Source organism: Neomonachus schauinslandi, chromosome 4 (assembly GCF_002201575.2).
Source record: "Neomonachus schauinslandi chromosome 4, ASM220157v2, whole genome shotgun sequence".
Lineage (NCBI taxonomy): Eukaryota > Metazoa > Chordata > Mammalia > Carnivora > Phocidae > Neomonachus > Neomonachus schauinslandi.
The window spans coordinates 117,881,625-117,898,944 of record NC_058406.1 but is presented as its reverse complement, the minus strand read 5'-3'; positions in this window follow the sequence as shown (position 1 = coordinate 117,898,944).

Below are 17,320 nucleotides of genomic sequence, written 5' to 3'. Positions count from 1 at the left end.
CTCGGTGGAAAGAGGAAAGGCTCAGTCCACTCAGTGGGGCCGGGTAATTACAATGTGGTGCGGTTGGCTTAAAAATACATCGATAATTTCAGAGATGAAACAGTAGTGTCATGAATGCAGGGACCGTGTTTTTCCCCTTTGCGGCTGGCGAACTCCCGGGATGGCTTCCATCCTTTGGCAAGGATGCGGTGGAGGGCCCTGGCGGGTGCACGGAGTCACCTGTGTGGGGAAGGCCCCCGCGGGCTGTGGGAATGGCACCCTTGGATTTCCTGACTTTTGTGCATTGATGGTTTCCCTCACAGAGTCGCCCGAGCCTGGTTCCCTAGACTGAATGAAACCACTGGCAACTTGCTGATCTGTTTTTCAGCCTGAGTCAACGCTGGTAAAGAAGCCAGGAATTTCCAAGCTTTCCCAGGCGAGGGCAGAGGAACACCAGGACGCCTTTTTTCTTCTTCCCTGTCCATCTGCAGCCAAGTGTGCATCGGTCAAAGGCAAACGCTGAATCGGGCTTTGTGCAAGTCTCTGGAAAGATCCCCAAGATCGTGTGATGGGACGAAAAGGGACAGCGGTGGTGGTGGCAGGGACATCTGCGGGGCCAGCCCCGTCCCTATCTGCCGCAGGATGCGTGTGGGCATGCTTTGTGAGCACAACCCACGCCGGGCAGAATGGGGCTTTTGACATCAGCGGAGGCCTGGGCTGCCTTACAATGAGGCCTGCTGGTCAAAGGGAGACTGTTTAATGAACTGCGCACCAGAGGCCAGCTCTGGCCATCTGTCCCGAGGAGCTTTGGAGCGAGCCTTCACTGTAACTGGCTGCATGTGCGAGAAAGCGCCTTGCCTCTCACAGAAAGCAACTGCAACACCAAATTCATATTTCCCAAATCGTGAACTTTGGGATGCTTTTGGTCGGGTGGGATGAAAAGCTTGATACGAGCTTGATACTAAGACTTTATTAAGGAAGCCCGAGAAAGCGGCTTTCTTTGGGCTCTGAGGTCAATAATGATAATGGCTTTTTCCTTTTGCTGGGGCTGGGGAGCAACGTCCTGTCAAGGATATGCAGACACTGGGTGAAAATGAAATTCATCCAAGCCCTTAATCATCAAGTGAGGAAGGCAGGCGATCACGGTTGTCACCATGATCGAGGGAGGCTCACGGAGAACAGGGACTCACGACCAAGGTCGAACAGCAGGTGGGAGGTGGGGCCGACATCTCGTGTCCTCCAGCCTCTGGCACCGAGGAACGACATGCAAGGCTTGCACCGACTTTTTCCTGGCAGGATTATTCTTCCCAGCCGGAACGCAGGTGGCAACGTTGTGATTCCTGGCATAACCTTCAATGCTTCAATGATAATCTCTGTCGGGGCCAGATACCAGCTGACTGTCACAGCGTAACTCCCAGGCTTAAGCGATGCATGCCGAGGTTTTCCTAGCGGCCTCTCATTTATTAGGTGTGTTGGAAAGACATCTCTAATACCTAACTGGGTATCTCTGGATTTTAACAGCTGTGGTTTATAAGAGACTTGGGAGGGGGAGTGTTTTCAAAGTGCCTTTCAGAAAGTATCACCTTAGGTGGGAGTTTCCACTCTGTTCCAGTCGAATGACTTGCAACCGTCCTATGCTCAGAAAACCAAGCCTGCAAGAAAAATCAGCTAACTTCTTAACATTTTAGCAAGGACACCTCTACACCACTTTCCCTTTCCTCCCCTTTACTGGCAATAACCTTGATGGAAAGCTTTGATGTCAAATGCTGAGTATCTTGGGAGATGTCCCCCGCAGACGAGACTGCTTGGCCGGGTGCTGGAGAGTCACGGTTGGATTGGACTCGAAGGTCCCTTTTAGTCTGAGATGTTGTGACTCCGGAGCTAATTAGCCTCGACTCCTAAAATGAAATGATACGAACTACCGTTTATTGGGCACTTTCTGTGTCGGCTCTCTGCTGAGACCTGAATATCATTCTCTGAAGTCTAAAGAAACCCCTGAGGGGCACCTGGGTGGCTCAGTCGTTAAGAGTCTGCCTTCAGGTCACGATCCCAGGGTCCTGGGATCGAGCCCCGTGTCGGGCTCCCTGCTCTGCGGGGAGCCTGCTTCTCCCTCTCCCACTCCCCCTGCTTGTGTTCCCTCTCTCGCTGTGTCTCTGTCAAATAAATAAATAAAATCTTAAAAAAAAAAGAAAAGAAACCCCCGCCAATATTATCCATATTTTACAAATGGAGAATAGGGGTTTAGAGAAGTTAAAAGCTTGTCTGATGGCACAGATTTAAGGTTTAGTAAGTGACCGTCCCCTGGAAATTGATTCCAGAGGAGTCTAAATCCATACTCGAAACCCTCAACTCCACCAGAATGAAATATAGACACTTGTGGTTGTCTTCCTCACAGATTAGCTCATGACCTCCGCCTCTCAGGGGTGGCTAGTCCTGATTCTTTAGTCAGATTCAGTATCGGAGTTAGGGAGGAAGACCTCAAACAGGGCTTAGCAATGTCCCGGCTCATGAAGTCTCTTCTGGGCTCACCAGACACCTGGGGGATTCCCGTCCTCCTGCCAATTAGAGATCAACTAATTGTCAAAAGTACAAATGCCCTTGAAGAGATAACACATTAACCGTCATCCGTTAGCACTGCGGTGTGAAGTAGTCTAGTCTAGCAAATGCCCAGAAGGAAGAAACTCAGCGTCCACAGGTCCAGATTAATGACAATGTGAGCAGCCCAATGTGGGCACTAGATTGGGGGGTGGGGGGCTCTGAGGATGCTTTTCTCCATGCCTTGCATGTAACTCCCGTTCAAAAAAGATTTGCTGACATCAATTCACAGTCCTGTTTTCTACTGGGCTAAAAGCATAATGTTTACCAGAAAGAACATTCCAAATTCTGACCTGTGTGTAGAGAGAACATATATCATAATAAAACTACAATTTATTCTTAAAATGTGGTCTGAGAAGTCAGGTTTAATATATATATATTTTTTCCCAGAAAAAGAAAATAATCTATATCTGTAGTATATAGAAAGATCTATAGCCATCTCTCTCTCTATCTCCTTTTTGTGGAAAAACTATCCCTACAATTCAATCCCAAGAACATCTTATTTCTCACCCGGTCTGCAGTTCCTTGTATAACAAAGCACAGCCTCCTTTCTCTCTAGTGCGGAACAGGTGGGGCCACAGTCCATGCTGCGTACTTTTAGCTGTAAACATTTTGTGACGTCAAAAGTCACCTTTCTTCCACAGGAGGCCCCAGATGTTTTATTTAAATAAGTTAAACATTCTTGTCATAAACGAGATGTTGGCAACAGCAAACCAGCCTAAGGCCGTGTGAAGTATGCACATGCCATCTAGCACTCATAGTGAAAAATACAACGTTTTAGAAGAATTCAGGTTTTCCAGTTTGTTTTACCTTTGGAATTAAAATGAAGTCAAAAGTAGGAAAAAGAAAAAGCCTTCATAATATGTCAAGGTATTGCAATATAAAGTATAGCTCAAATATTGCAAGAAAATATATTTCATCTCACTTCTTCTTCTTCTTTTTTTTTTTTGAAGAGCCTCCATGCTTGAGGAACTAGACCTCTTCCGTGTGCCATGGATCCAAGCCCCAACTTCCATGAAGACCCAAGCTCCTTTGTTCAGAACCTCATGCTATGTATCTTTTCATCTGGCTACTGATTCAGATCATTTAATAAACTGGTAAACACAAATAAATAAATATATATATTTATATATATGCTTCATCTCATCACTCAAGGTCCATTAAATGCAGATTTCATCCATGAAGCTCATATTTTCTCAGATTTCATGAGCACTTTTTCAACTTTGATGTTTTCAAAATCACACTGGGGCTCAGCTGGAAGCTGCCTAATGACACTGAGGGAGGTGGGTGCAAGGCCGGTGTGAGGGGGCCAAGGTCCCCCCGCAGGGCCTCCTACGTGGCCACACGACACGCCTCTGTATAAAGGTAAGGACAAAATGCTTAACAACCTGAGCCCTTTGGCCTCGGCAAGGCTATCCCCACGCCTCTGCAAATCTTGCAAAATAAGAGTTGTTTTTTTTTTTTTTAAAGATTTTATTTATTTATTTGACAGAGAGAGACACAGCGAGAGAGGGAACACAAGCAGGGGGAGGGGCAGAGGGAGAAGCAGACTCCCCACTGAGCAAGGAGCCCGATGCGGGGCTCAATCCCAGGACCCTGGGATCATAACCTGAGCCGAAGGCAGATGCTTAATCGACTGAGCCACCCAGGTGCCCCATTAATTATCTTATTAAATAGAGAAGTCTTCCAAAATTCTTTTGGAATTGGCTGCATAAGTAGATCCTAAATTAATGAAAACATATACAGATCTTCCTCCATTCACGATGGGGGCTATGTCCTGAGAAACCCATCGTAAGTTGAAAATGTCATTAAGTTGAAAATGCTTTTAATACATCTAAGATGCCAAACATCATGACATAGCCTGGCCTACCTCAACGTGCTCAGAACACTTACATTAGCCCACAATCAGGCAAAATCACCCAACACAAAACCCATTTTATCGTAGTGTTGACTACCTCACACAACGTGTTGAATACTGTACTGAAAGTGAGAGCCAGAATGGTTGTAGGGACAGAGTGGCTGATGGCGTATTGCTTGTTGACCCTATGATCACGTGGCTGACTGGGAGCTGCATCCGCTGCCCCCGCCCAGCATCACGGGAGAAAATCATCCTGCATATCGCTAGCCCAGGAAATATTCCAAATTCAATATTCCAGGTACGGTTTCTACTGAACGCATTTCGCTTTTACACCATTATAAAGTAAAGTCCAAAACTCAGAAGCTGAGCCACCATAAGTTGGGACTGTGTGTACATTTCTATTTGTAGTTATGTCACATCAAACCGAACACACCCTACACTGAACTTGTCTAGCTACCCCCATCTCAGTTCTAATTATGGTTTCTTTCTTTCACTCCTGTTTTTACCAATAGATCCGTCATTCTTCTTTTCACTCAGGCACAATGATCAGGAATGACATTACTTATTAATGTATTCATCCCTTTGTTTTCCTAATTAACAAATATTCATGGAACACTAACCATTAACTAGGCACTGGAGCCAGGCATTGTCTTAGATTCCAGTAATACAGCAGTGAACGCAACTGATAAAAATCTCTGCCTTCTCGTAGCTTATCGATTACTATGGTAGAAAGTCAATAAACATGATCAATGAATTTTATATTGGGTAGTGATATAGCTTCACATGGCCTTCCCCTCTTCTGGGTGTCTGTGTCTTTTGTCTCTTACAAGGAAACTTATTAGATTTAGAGTCCACCCAGGTAATCCAAGATTATCTCATTTCAGTATCTATAATTTGATTAGATCTGCAAAGATCCTTTTCCAAATAAGGGCACAATCACAGATTCCAGAGGTTAGGAGGTACATGTATCTTTTGGGGGGCCATCACACTAGAGAGGAGAACAGGTTGAGTTGTTTTTTCCATTTTAAATTAGAAGTTATAAGGAAGATGTTTCTGAAAAGGTGACATTTGAAGAAAGACCTGGAAGAGGCTAGGGAGGGAACCGTGCAGACTTCTGGGAAGGAGAACTCAGGAAGGGGGAAGAGGAAGTGGGAACCGTGCAAACTTCTGGGAAGGAGAACTCCAGGAAGGGGGAAGGGCAAGTGTTGTTCAAGGAGCGAAGAGGCCAGGTTATCCAGAGCATCGCAGGTCCAGGTGATGACCTTAGTTTTTACTCTGAGCATGCGGAGGAGCCGATGGAGGGCTTAAAGTAGAGAAACCACAGAGCTGGACTTCTATTCAACAGCCTGGAGCTGGCTGCTGTGTGAAGAACAAATGGAAGGAGCAAAGGCAGAGAGAGACAAGATCTGTTCAGACATGACAGGAAGGCCGGAACGAATTGTGGCTTGAACCACAGTGGTTGCTGCAGAGGTGGTGAAAGTGGTTGGAATTTGGACGTGTTTTAAGAATATTCCTGACAGGATTTGTATATGGATTGATTGAGGGGAGGAGAGGAAAAGACGAGTCAAGAATGACTCCAAGTTTTTGGCCTGAGCAACTTGAAAAACTGAGGTTGACATTTCCTGAGATGTGGAAGACTTGTGGGGGGGGGAGGAGCTTAGCTGTGGGCAACCGAGTGCAGGGGTCCAGTTGTTGAGCTTGAGATGCCTTTCAGTCACCCAGAGTCAGGTGGTGAATAGGCAGCTGGGAAAAAAGTCAGGATGGGGAGGTCTGGGCTAGAGTTTTAAATTTGGGACTTGGAACATAGAGAAGATACTTAAAGCCACAAGACAGAGTGACATCAGTGTGGAAAGGAAAGAGAAGTGGTCCTGGGACTGGGCTGTGGGTCACCCCAATGCTTAGAGGTCCAGGAAATGAGGAACCAAAGGCATCTGGGAAGAAGTAGGTGGAAAGTCAGAGAGCATGAAGCATGGAAGGCAAGTGAAAAAGGTTTTTGATTCTCTGCTGGTTCTGCCATCTCCCAGATGTACCCTCTAACTCCGTTACTTGTTCCTTTGATCAATTCTTATTACTCTCCTGTTCTTCCAGTTCCCATTGTGTCCCTCATGGCTTGGCTGGTTGGTCAGAGGCCCATCAAGGGACAGGTGGGTCTGGGGTAGAAGCAGGTGGATGGGCACCAGGCTTGGCTTCTCACATGAGAGCTTACCAGGGAGCATCCACTATCCATGGGACCCTAAACAAATAGGGAATGGCTCACTTAGCTGGAGTCAACAAGCTTCGTCACTGGCCACCCAGGCTGGCCACATGGGCCTGCAGATGGAGTAGCTAGAGTGGCAGGACTGGAGGCAATGTGTGGGTCCAGCAGCGTGGCTCTCACTCACCGAGGCTGCTCCACGGCAAGTGTCCAGCCACGAGCGGGGCTGAGCTCTGGGATGTCACCAGCCCTCCAACGGTCACCTGGGGCAGGTAGGGCACGTTGGACTCTGCGGCAATGGCGTCACAGTCCAACTGCCTCCACTGTCCAGTTCTGCTCCCTTCCTTCCCTTATGGTGTCCTTCCCGAGAGTCCTCCCCAATTAAGGTCCCGCATGCAAGTATCTATGAGTCCTTCCTGGGGAAGCTGGCCCAAGGTGGGAAGAGATGCAGAAGGAAGAGGAAAAATATAACTGAAGAAAGAGGAACGTCCTGGATGTCGCCACGGATTGCTAAACAGAATGTTCTCCACTTCTCCGTGTATCTCCGTTTCTGCACCTGTAGGATACACAAATACAGGCAGTTTTTTTTATTTTAGTGCACATCTTGGAAGCATCCACTAGGTGGAGAACTTGCATCAAGTTTGCCACTCAGATTGGGCCGCTCTGCGAGCCAGCCAAGGGAGCGGCGTTTATCTATCTATTTATTTATTTAGCCATTATTGAAATGAAACGATGGGTTCTAACCGACAGTGAAATGCATTTATGGCTCTTCTTAGTGGCCTAAGCTTTCCAGACATTATAGGCCCGAAAACATTATATAGAATTACATTTCTCTTGTGATTGACTGTTACTATGGAATGTTTTTTAGTAGAAAATGATTAACTGTGTGAGTTCAAGGCTAAAATTTCTGCATAATCAGTTTGGCTGAACACTGCCTCTTGATTAGTTTATTATGATTTATTCTGAGCTCTTTTAAATTTGCGAGATGGTGTTTTTTTGAATTTCTGAGAGTGAGTATTGATTGAAAGATAACTCCAGATTAAGAAAATAATTTTATTCATTAAAAAGCCTTATCCACTGATGTGCTTTTTACATTTCAATTTTCAGACACTGGGCAAAGGAATTTCTTTTCATATGCATTGTTATTCTTGCTGATTCTTGAGAAAGTTTTATCGAGGTCACAGAATGTAGATTAATAGAATTTACTATGCCATGCGTTCTTGGTTGCAGCTCCGTGCAGTAGGAATGCGACCCCAATTCAGCTGCCAACCAGCGCCTCGCCATGGGAGCACTGCACCAGGAATCCTTGCTGGCTCCAGGTAAGGCCACTGGGTGAGCTTGTTTCTTGCCACCACGGTGGAGAACCACGAAAGAAGCAGCCTTGCTATCTTGCCTTTGTTCTGGACTTGCGTCTTTTACTTTGGGTGAACATTAAAGCATGGATTAGCAAACGATGGCCCACTGGCCAAATCCAGCCCACTGCCTGGGTTTTTTACTGTCCTCAAACCAAGGATGGTTTTTCGTTTTGGTTTTTGTTCTTTTAAAGATTTTATTTATTTATTTGACAGAGAGAGAGAGAGAAAGAGAGAGAGAGCAAGCACAAGCAGGGGGAGTGGCAGGGAGAGGGAGGAGCAGGCTCCCCGCTGAGCAGGGGGCCTGACTCAGGGCTGGATCCCAGGACCCCGGGATCATGACCTGAGCCATACGCAGATGCTTAACCAACTGAGCAACCCCCTAGGGATGGTTTTTACAGATGAACATTTTCAATCGATTTGATGATAGGGAATATTAACTTTGAACCACAATGAAGTGATATATTTTTCTCCTGTCCCTTGCTGAGCTCCTTGCTTCTCATTAATAGACTTGCATTACAAAAAAGCCAAACCATACTCAAGTAATAGTTTGGATTTTATCAATTAAAAACTGCAAGCATTTGTTTTCTCTCCTGTAATCTAAGTGCAGTAGTCCCACCCCTTATCCGTGGTCTTGCTTTCCCACGGTTTTGGTTACCCGCAGCCAACGGTGGTCAGGAAGCAGAAGATCCTCCGTCTGACATGTGGTCAGAATGTCAGTAGCCGCTGAATGCTGCGTCACAGCGCTTACGTCATTCCCCTCGCTTCATCTCATCGTGTAGACATTTTATTATCTCATATCATCACAAGAAGGGTGAGTACAGGACAATTAGATGCATTAAGAGTGAGAGAGTGAGACCACATTCACATAACATTAAGAGCGAGAGAGAGGGGGCGCCTCTCTCTCTCTGTCAAATAAATAAAATCTTAAAAAAAAAAAAGCAAGAGAGAGACCACATTCACATAAATTTTATTATGGGACATTGTTATAATCCTTCTATAATCTGTGCCTTATTTATTTATTTATTTATTTATTTATTTATTTTGAAAGATTTTATTTATTTATTTGACAGAGAGAGACACAGCGAGAGAGGGAACACAAGCAGGGGGAGTGGGAGAGGGAGAAGCAGGCTTCCCGCCGAGCAGGGAGCCCGACGTGGGACTCGATCCCAGGACTCTGGGATGGGATCATGACCTGAGCGGAAGGCAGACGCTTAATGACTGAGCCACCCAGGCGCACCTGTGCCTAATTTATGAATTAAACTCTATCATAGGTGTGTAAATATAGGAAAAAACAGTACGATAAGGTTTGGTACTATCTGTGATTTCAGGCATCCACTGGGGGTCTTGGAACCTATGCCTCACAGATTGGGGGGGGACAAGTATATCTACATAATACTCCTTCTTTTGCCTCTTGATCTGTAGAGCCTAAAATATTTACTATCTGGCCTTTAGAGAGAAAGTTTACTGACTCCTGCTTTAGAGGGTCTGTTAACTTTTTAGATATTGTGAAATTACACATAAAGGAAATATATATGAGACATGTGAATTTTTATGGAGAGAGGGCGCCTGACATTCTTTGCTCTGAAAGGTGAATGTAACCAAAATGTTAAGAACTACTAGTCTCACTGGATGAGGGCCTCTCCACTGCCAATAATAATAATAGTAACAACAACAACAACAACAACGGCTCACAGTATTACGGGATCAATATACAAACAATGATCAAAACATTGCCCCTAATGAATTTAAAGGGACGAAGGGCAGGGCTGAGTTGAATTATTACCAATATGAGTGCAATTCTTTAGTCTTAATGACAAAGTTTATCATACTTTGCTGGGAATAGTGGAGGTGCTTAGTAAGTTCTTGTTTAATCAACTTTATGCATAAAAGAAGAGCCCCTTGTTTTCGTGCATTTGAGAAGAGCACAGGGCTTGGCACTGCAAAGGCATTGAGTCTGGGCCCACGAATGAATGACCCACATGAACACAATTAGCTAGACATTTGAAAACGTGTTCTTGTCGAATGCACATAATTAGGGTGAGGAAATCATCTATGCTCATGAATTTGAAGCTAACCCTAACCAAGATGGTACCTACAAGGAATGAGGACTTCAATAATGCTCTCTGAAGTTCCCTACATTTCCCAGGGCCCACTCTGCTGTTTTGGTAATGACCACAAGACTCTGAGAATGAATGCCTTTGAGAAAAAAGAGGGCAGAGAACCTTCTGAGAAGCAATGGCGATTCCTTAGAATGCAGTTTGTTATTTGAGTTCCATGCAGTTTGAATTTCTGGGGGGGGGGGGGGGGGGCGGAGTCTATCCTAGCCTTTTCAGATTACATTCCCTTGAGTATTCAAATAGGTTAAATGAGCCTTGGCCACTCCAAACACACCCTTCATTTCTGGAGCTGACTCCAATTCATCCTCTCTGCAAAGATGAGTGGACACACGAGGCCTTTACAACACCTGCCCACTGGAAAGAACTAGGGGCAGAAGAACTCTGATGAGCCCATTACCTGGAATCAAAGCCAGGGTTTCCCCTCGCCTACCAACCTGGGAAATGCTGTCTCAAAGAACTGTCTTTTTTTCCCAACAGGATCCTTGCTCTAGTTTATAAAAAGGAAGAGGATTCGCACACCTTCTCCTTTGATTGAGCTGTTTGTGTTGCTGTGAATTCTGGCAAACGTCTCCCAGGGCTTCGCTGAGTGGTTTGGGTACAACATCGCCGACTGTTCCAATTTAAGAGGCTCTCACGAGATTGCGCGGAGACAAAGGGTCTGCCGAGAGGCGCAGCCCCGTAGCGCTCCGGTGCTCTAATCTGAGTTCTGCTCTGCAAAGTCCTGTCTAATCCTCTTGTACCCTGCTGTGGCTAGCAGTCTAGGGAAGGGCAGCAAGAGCAAAAGCTGCGGGCTACAGATTTAATTCAATCTAGCAAACATTTACTAAGCATCTCTGGTGTGCCAGTCACTGGGCCAGGTTCTGGGGATAGGAAGATTAATAGGATCTGATTCCAGAACTGAAGGGGGTCACAGTTTACAGGCAGAGAGGCACAACCACATGAATAATAAAGCAGAAGAGGGGAGCAGAGGAAATTCGTCGCTGAAGGGGTGACATGGATGTGTCTTAACCGATAAGGAGATGTTAAGGGGTGGAGAAGGGGCAGACGGGCAGCCTGGGTAGAGGAAAACAGCATAAGCAGAGTTCAGAAGGTATCAAAGTCCATGGTATTTGGGGTGAAGGTCAGAAGGATTTCGTCTTGGACAGAGGTGGGAGAAAAGTCTAGAAGTATGGACTGGGGCACAACTGTCGATTCATTCACTTACTGCTAGAGATAGGATAGTGACGATACATCAACAAATCCCTGCTCCTGGGAAGCTTACCTTTGGGGGAGAAGACAGATCATAAATAAAAAAAGAGGCAGATCATATAGTATTAGTTTGTTCGGCCCGCCATAACTAAGTACGACACACTGGGTGGTTTAGACAACAGAAATTTTTTGTCTCAACGTGCTGGAGGACAGAAGCTCAACATCAAGGTGTTGGTGGGGCTGGTTCCTGCTGAGGGCTGTGAGGGGGGAATCTGCTCTAGGCCTCTTCCCCAGCTTCTGGTGCTTGGTTGGCTTGTAGAAAGCAGTATCATCCCAATCTCTTCCTTCATCCTCACATTATGTTCTCCCCGTGTCTCTGGGTCCAAATTTCCCCTTTGAATAAGGACACCAGCTGCATTGGATTAGGGCCCACTCTAAAGACCTCAACTTAACTCAGTCATCTGCAAAGACCCTTTTCCCAAAAAGTTACATCCACAATCCACGTACTGGGGATTAAGACTTCAGCATCTTTTGGGGAGACATAGTTCAACCCATAATAGTACGTTAACTTATAGTAAGGCCTTGGAGCAAGATAAAGCAGTGTAAGTGTGTTGGGGAGACATCTGGCATGAGGCAGGGTAGTGGGGAGGTTTGCAATTTTCTGTAAGGTGGAGCAGTGTATGACTCACTACAGAGGCTACATTTGGACAGAACCCCGGGGGAGAGGGGGGTGTGGGGCTCACAGATGTCTGGGGGAAGAATGAAGAAAACAGCGCAAAGGCATTGCGTTAGGGTGTGACTAGTGGACCTGAGGAGCAAGGAGGCCAATGAAGCTGGAGCCAAGGGAGGGGAAGGAACAGGAGGAGATGAGGTCAGTGGCCATGGGTGGCTGGGATAGGATCAGCAGGGTCTTATGGCCACAGAAGGACTTTGGCCATTGGAACCTTTGGGCAGTTCTGGGCAGAAGAGTGAGATGGTCCAATGAGGTTTTAAGAAGTCTGAGGTTTTGGTGTTTGTTTGTTTGTTTTTTTTAAGATTTTATTTATTCATTTGAGACACAGATACAGAGAGATAGAGAGAGAGAGAGAGAGAGAGAGAGCACGAGCAGGGAGAGAGGCAGAGGGAGAGGGAGAAGCAGGCATCCCGCTGAGCCAGGAGCCCGATGTGGGGCTCGATCCCAGGACCCTGGGATCATGACCTGAGCCGAAGGCAGACGCTTAACCATCTGAGTCACCCAGGCGCCCCTGAGGTTTTGGTGTTGAGAATGGTCCAGGGCAGGGTGTGGGTCTTCCCACATCCTGGGTGGATGTGGGAAGACCAATTAGGAGGTGAATGTAAGAATTTAAGTATCGGACAGAGGTTGCCTAGAGCTGGGGGGTGAGAAATTTAGAAATATTGAGTTTGGGCTACATTCGGTTCATGCACATGGAGGCAGGAGCTGAGGTTAAGCTCTGCAATGAGTGAGACCCGAGCTCCCCCTAAGGTAGGCCTTGTCATCGTTTTCACAGGTCATGGACTTAGATATGCACTAGGACACTCCAAAGGTGTCTTTCAGTTTTCTGTACTCCTTTTCTTTCCTACCCCTAGTCTGAAGACACAGGCATTCGATGACAGGAAATCATGTCTTAAGGACTCTCTCTTCTTAAAAATAGAGAAAAGACCAGAAATAATTCAATAGGATCCAGACATTCTATTTTTGCATGTTTTGGGTCTGGTACAATCCAGGGCAGTGGCTTTCTCTGAGGAGATGGTAGGCTTTGCAGTAGGGGTGCCGTCGGGGCATACTTTGCTGGGTAGCAAGATAAAGACAAATCAGAGTTGCTTTGGGGTCCACATAACCTCATCCTATCCACTTATCCAATTTAATTGTGTGCCAAGTTCTGCATCCTTTTTTATGCCTTCCTTCTGTCATTGTCCTATTCAGGCTGAATCGCCTCTCTCTGGGCTAGAAGAGCTTCCTCAATGATCTTTCTGCTTCTCACCTGTATTTCTTTCTACAGTATTCTTCAAGTCGTTTCCAGAATGTTTCTGCTAAAATATGAAACTGACGCTAGACATCACTCCCAGCTCCCTCCTGAATCCCTGTGATGACCCACGTTGTTCTATAGAAGCCTACATTCCTCGTTCTGGACCGAGGAAGCTCTTCCCAGTCTGGCCCAGACCTGTCTTTGTAGCTCCCCCTTCCTCTGCTCTTGATCTCAGATTTCAGAGTTTGTCCACCTTGCCAGAATGCCTTTCCTGCCAACGTGCCCCACTTTATGCCAAGAGGAAAACTTTGATCCAGAACCGTTATCATGATGTAGTATCTTGCATTTCTAATCTATATTGTTCATTCTAGTAAAATAGTCAGAGGCACGGATTTCTGAGGTGGCAAGACCTGGATTCCAATCAGGGCTTTGAAAATGACCAACTGCATGACTCTGATCAGCTACAAGGCCTCTCTGAGACTCAATTTCCTCATCTAGAATAGAGATAACAAGGTCTGCCCTGCAGAGGAACTGTCAAGGCAGAAACCATGTTGTTAAAATGACAGTTCAGCACCAGACTTGTAAGAGACGCTCAGTGAGTGGTGAAGATTATTTTTAAAATATGAGTTTGGAGCTCAGGAGAGAAACTGTCCGGAGTCAGACTTTCAGGAGTCAGGCATATCTGTGGAAGCTGTGGGCGATTTATAATTTCCCGGGCAGATCGTGCTGAAAAAGAGGAAATGACCCAGGAAAGAACATGCACAATTCGTCGATACTGGGTTTTAATCTAACACATACTCACACTTCACCAATTTAAATTCAACTAATTTAGATTTTATGACATTGCAGGCAAAACTAGGTTGCAACTTAACTGCTGTGCTATTTATGAGAAAATTAATAGGGAGGCCAGATTCAGAGCTCCTAATGTGGGGATGTTCAACCTACTTAAACAAGTCAACTAAAGTTATGTTGGAATCAGTTTAGCAAGATTAGTTTATGTAGAGACAATGTGTTACTTTAAATGATTTAGAGATGTAAAATTAGAATTTGGGAGCCAGAAAGGATATAGAGATTAGCATATGCCCTTCATTTCAAAAATGAGAAAAGAGAGGGGGGCACCTGGGCGGTTTGGCTCAGGTCATGATCTCAGGGTCCTGGGATCAAGCCCCACATCGAGCCCCCACATCGGGCTCCCTGCTCAGCGGGGCGTCTGCTTCTCCCTCTCCCTCTGCCCTCCCCCTCCCCTGCCACTTGTGCATGTTCTCGCTCTCTCAAATAAATAAAATCTTTTTAAAAAATGAGAAAAGAGGGGCGCCTGGGTGGCTCAGTTGGTTAAGCGACTGCCTTCGGCTCAGGTCATGATCCTGGAGTCCCGGGATCGAGTCCCACATCGGGCACCCTGCTCAGCGGGGAGTCTGCTTCTCCCTCTGACCCTCCCCCCTCTCATGCTCTCTCTATCTCATTCTCTCTCTCAAATAAATAAATAAAATCTTTAAAAAAAAAATGAGAAAAGAGTAGAGTAAAGAGCTCAAGTGACCTGTATAAATCTGCACAGAATGAACAGAGATGAGGACTCAGGCCACCTCGTTCCTGAAGTATGTCCCTTTGAATATGCTGCGTGTCAACTTGTGCGTGACAAAGTGGTCAGTGTTTTTCCTAGGCCATACGTGGTTCACCATTAGTGGTGTTTGGTTTTGTTTTGTTTTTTCAAATTCTTGGTAGTAATTAAGGAAGTGCTATTTACAAATGATCACGTAATTCAGACTTACTATTAATTCATGATGGTGTTCCTGGTGAGGTTCTGGAATGGACTGTAGGGATTTGGCCAGTTTAATTGGCAAAGTTTAAAAGGGAGACCTGCACAAGTAAAATCCTGTTGGCAGCATCACTCTGAACAAATGTTCTTTATTTAAAAAAAAATTGGCCTCTACATACCCAATTTAACTTACTGGTCCTTCATCAGGACCATTGTGAATTTCAGATTGGCTTCAGAGTAGGTTTTCTGAATCCTGAATTCTGGCTGGTTTAGCAACATAGTCTCAGCAAAGATCGAAAGCATTTTATGAACAATCCAACACCCTCCCCTGTAACCTGATAGTAGAGAACCCTGGTCGGTGTATTTTTCAGGGTCACACCTTGTTAGCCTTTATTACTGGCTGAAATATGAGTATACACACATTCATCTCAGGGGCATTCTGAGAAAAATTAGCTGACCGTGAGGCAGATGATCTTTTTTACCTTTTTTTTAAAATTTAAATTCAGGGGCGCCTGGGTGGCTCAGATGGTTAAGCGTCTGCCTTCGGCTTAGGTCATGATCCCAGGGTCCTAGGATCGAGCCCCGCATCGGGCTCCCTGCTCCTCAGGAAGCCTGCTTCTCCCTCCTCCACTCCCCCTGCTTGTGTTCCCTCTCTCGCTGTGTCTCTCTCTGTCATAAAAAAAAAAAAAAAAAATCTAAAAAAAAAAAAATTTAAATTCAATTAACCAGCACATAGTACGAGGCAGATGATCTTAAAGAGCATTAAAGTTTATGTAGATCATCATTGGTTATAAAACCTTTTTTTTTTTTGGCCTCGAGTGGATCATTCCCAGAATCTCTATTATCTGATTTCAAGAGAATCTGAAAAGGAATCTAGCATGCTTCATTTTCAAAAGGTCTGTTTATTTGTTTGACTTAAAAATGTGTACCCTTAGTACCACTGCCCCAGGCTGTCAAGACAAAACAAATCAGTGTGTTAATTATGCAAATAAAATAATAGTAGGAAAACAACTGCAACTAGTAGAAAGGACATACATGGAAGGCGTAAGTATTATTCCACTGTGGAAGAGTACAAAACAGGCTGGACTTAACATCAATAAGAAATGGGTAACAATGGAAACTTCTAAGGTCTGCAAACCACACGATGACAGTTAATGCTACAGACTTCTTTCTACCTGGTATGCTTCGAACTGACTCAGCCTTTAACACTGGGATATCCATGGCTTTGTCTTTTCTTCTCCTTCTCCTCTTCCTTCTTCTTCTCGGATTTAATAACTATGCTGGGAATAAGAATATAGACCAGATTTGAATATTAACTTAAATTAAATATTGTATACCCTTTACCTTTATATATATTTTATATTTACTATATATATATATATATATTTAGTTTAACTTAAATATTATATACTCTTTATCTTTTTTGGTCAGAAAGATAAAAAAACCAGGGTGACTGGGTGGCTTAGTTGGTTAAGCATCTGCCTTTGGCTCAGGTCATTGATCCCAGGGTCCTGGGATCGAGTCCTGTGCTGGGCTCCTTGCTTAGCGGGGAGTCTGCTTCTCCTTCTGCCTGCAGCTCCCCTTGTGTGTGCTCTCTCTCTGATAAATGAATAAATAAAATTTAAAAAAAGAAAGATAAAAACATATAAAGGACACTGGCATGAACTCCACTGAACTAACTGTTTTTACAAACCGACCCAAGCTTCAGCATGTGGGTGGGTGGTTATGACGGGCTCCAGATGCCCTGTGCTCAGCAATAAAGCTTTAACAACAAAACAAGTCCATGTCATTGGTTAATAAGGGGATCCAAGGACTTCCCGCTGAAAGCTTTGGCCCATTGTAGCAAAGGGGACATCATCATCTTAGGATGTCAAGTTCTGTTTGGGGCCATGGCTTCCACCAGACTTTGTCTCAAGTATCATATCTTTCCTTTCACTTCCCTTCCCCTCCCTCCCTCCCTCTCTCCCTCCCTCCCTCCCTCCCTTCCTTCCTTCTTTCCTTCCTTCCCTCCCTCCCATTTTAACCACTTAAAAAAAAAAAGATTTTATTTATTTATTTGAGAGAAAGAGAGCATGTAAGTAGGGGGAGGAGCAGAGGGGGAGAGGGAAAGAATCTCAAGCAGACGCCCCGAGTGTGGACCCCAACAGGGGGCTTGATCCCATGATGCTGAGATCATGACCTGAGCCGAAACCAAGAGTTAGATGCTTAACCGACGGTGCCCCCCCCAGGTGCCCTCCATTTTAACCACTTTTAAGTAAAAGTTCTGTGCAATAACCACATTCACATTGCTGTACAACTATCACCACCATCC